Genomic DNA, 2,786 nt, shown 5'->3' on the forward strand with positions numbered 1-2,786 from the left:
CGGAGCATGGCATCTCTGAGCATCAGGCACATGATAGCGGGTTGTACCGAGCCGGAAGTCTGGATATGTTGACCAGAATGATGATCTGGATGGAACGGGAAAGAGAGCGAGGTCATCGTAAGAAAACGTAGAGAGCGGAGAGATGAAACCTTGAAGGCCATGAATAACCACCATGCCTTTGTTGAAGAGATCGGGTTGCGTGATCTCCACCCCTCCGATAAAGACCTTAGCACTGGCAGTTGTGCTGGTCTTTCTATTGACCGAATCAGAGGTGAGGGTAATGCAACGGCCTGGACTCAAGGTCTCTCCTACCTCTCGGGCGAGGGATGAGAGTAGTGTTATTTAGTTTGATGAGGGTAGCTGCCTATTGCAGGAGTTCCTGACCTGAATGGACACCAGCAAGCAGCTACTGAATGTAAACAAAGTAAAGGGGATGGAATCAACTCAATAGAATTAGGTATTGAATATGACTTCTGAAGTGACTAAACGAAGTTAAGGATTGATTCAATACCAAATCCCAGATCCCTATATATAACTAATGGTAGGGGCCCCAACGCCCATCGTGAACTACGTTCATTGCTCGGGCAATGAAAAACCTTGTCTCTTTTGAAGGAAGACATGTGCACTTTCCCTTTGGCGGGCCTATAATCGCGAGTGAATCCTTTGTGCCCAGAAACTACTACTTCACCTGATCGGCAACCCTGGGATTCCTAGTGAAAACTACACCTTCATCTCGATCAAAGGTGGGATCCCAGATCGCTTGAAGCTTCCTATTCACCTTTCGGGGGGTCCCCCGTTGATAGATGGGGGCAATCATCTGCGCCAGTGTATAGTAAAAAAATAAATTGAAAATTATTATAGTAGCGAGGAGAGCTTATGGACAAAAAATGAGGATTCCGGCGGCTTTTGCCACTTATGATCAGTGTTCACAAGAGCGGGACGGTTCAATGTCTTACAATGTTCAAGCAGCATTCTTGTCAGAAGGATTTTTTAGGAGGCCCGGGCACCTTCCGAACATCCCTGAAGGATAGAACAACATGATGAAGAAGGCGGCGAAGGTATGGAGGAAAATTTTGAAAGAGAACAAGGAGATCCCTGAAAAGGGGGAGACAAGGAAGTAGTAGAAATGTTGAAGAGGGGACAACCCGCTCTTTACTTTTCAGGGAGGCTGCCCCTCCCTTCTTGCCTATCCTAGACCCCTTCGTGAGTCCTCCTGGTTTGGAAGCTTAGTGAGAGCTCTTACCTCATGGTAGCTCTGGGAGCTGCATGCTAGCGTTTATTGAGGGAGTTGGAAAGAGCATTTGCGGTTGAATCGGAATCGATTTCGGATGAATCCAAGGGGGTGCTTTACGCTAAGGAGAGGATACCGTCTTGTAGTTGCGGAGTTGTCTGGGATGAACGCTTTCCTTTTTTCCAAGGGTGCTCAAGGAGTCTATCAAGGCATAAATCAATATATGAAGCTGGGAACTTACCAATCATAACAAATAGCCTTAGGTTGCTTATTTCCTGAGAGTTTCAGTTTTTGTTCGGTTAGGCTATCTGGGGGAGGCAACTCTTCTAATAGTAATAGACACCGATGTTATTTTTCTACTACTATTAGATAATATTAGATTGACGAAATTCCTTGTTTACACGTGGCTAGGTCGCTGATTGAGAAGAACTACCGCTGAGATGTCTCAGATAGAGAGAGAGGGTTGGTCCCCGTCTTTCGTGTTTAAGATGCCTTAGGACTAGTAATGAAGCACAAAGCTAAAAAGGAAGTGGGAAAGCGCCCGACTGCGAAGCTGACATAATTTTTTCAATCTACGAGTACGAGTAGCAAAGGGGGTACCCCAGGGGAATGTGTAATGTGGAATGAATCAGGAAGTCGCCCTTTTGTTCAAATTCCTTCTCCTCTCTTTCAGATTTCAGACCCTTGTCTTTGATTTCTACCAAAAGATCTTTACTGTATATCCAATCTTGGATCTTGGACTGGCCGCATTCCCATTTATATTATCAAATATAGGTAAGGCCAACCCGCCCCTTCATCATTTCATTTTTTGTAACGAGAATATATATTGGTACGAAGCGCAAGTACTTAGCTTAGAGCCCTGAGCTCCTCGGATCGGAAGAAGACCAAACTGCGAAAGGAGAAGCCCTCTTCAGAACCCATACCCTAAGTCGATTCTTTTTCTTTTATTTATTCAGAATGAGCCGCTGACACTTGCTTGCGCATGAACATCATGAACATGCGGTAGACTTCTCGGAGGTGCCAGTAAGGCTAAGGCGGCTCTGGCTGCATTTGCCAAATCCGAGGGCTGAGGGGTGCCCACTGGTCTACAGCATATGATGCGGGTTATTGCCCATGCCTTTTTGTTTATAGAGATCGACTAGAAGAGAAAACCACTTATACTGCCTACTCTATTCCTAAAGGAAGAGAATTCATTCCCATTCCTTAGAACAATAAACAGCTTCCATTGAGTCTCTAAATGAAAATGAATGAGTCTCTAAAGCTACCCTCACTCAATGCGAAGAACTCTCCGCCCAAAGCTTTCCTTTCCCAGAGTGAGCCCTACCCGGAGCAGACAACTCTTGATCTTGACTGGCAACGGAATTCGCGGCACTCACTTTCCTGGGCCTTCGATCGATCTTTTGTGGGAGAAGTCTCTTAGTACGGGATAGAAGGGGCAGCTGCTGTGGGAGTAAGCATAAACAATCAGTAAGCCAACCACCGATCTATCTCAATGCCATCGGCAAGCTGCTACCTCGGGGCTATTATCCCGGGTTGTTCTAAGACTGAGACAGAT

At 45.9% G+C, this 2,786-nt stretch overlaps 1 pseudogene; it reads right to left on the reverse strand.

Moving 5' to 3' along the window:
• The window catches only part of LOC145131962 (uncharacterized), a 1,535-nt pseudogene extending 563 nt beyond the window's left edge, over positions 1 to 972 (reverse strand).
• Positions 973 to 2,786: the final 1,814 nt, after the last annotated feature.

Source organism: Lactuca virosa, chromosome 8 (genome assembly GCF_052849685.1).
Source record: "Lactuca virosa cultivar CGN04683 chromosome 8, Lactuca_virosa_CGN04683_v6, whole genome shotgun sequence".
Classification (NCBI taxonomy): Eukaryota; Viridiplantae; Streptophyta; class Magnoliopsida; order Asterales; family Asteraceae; genus Lactuca; species Lactuca virosa.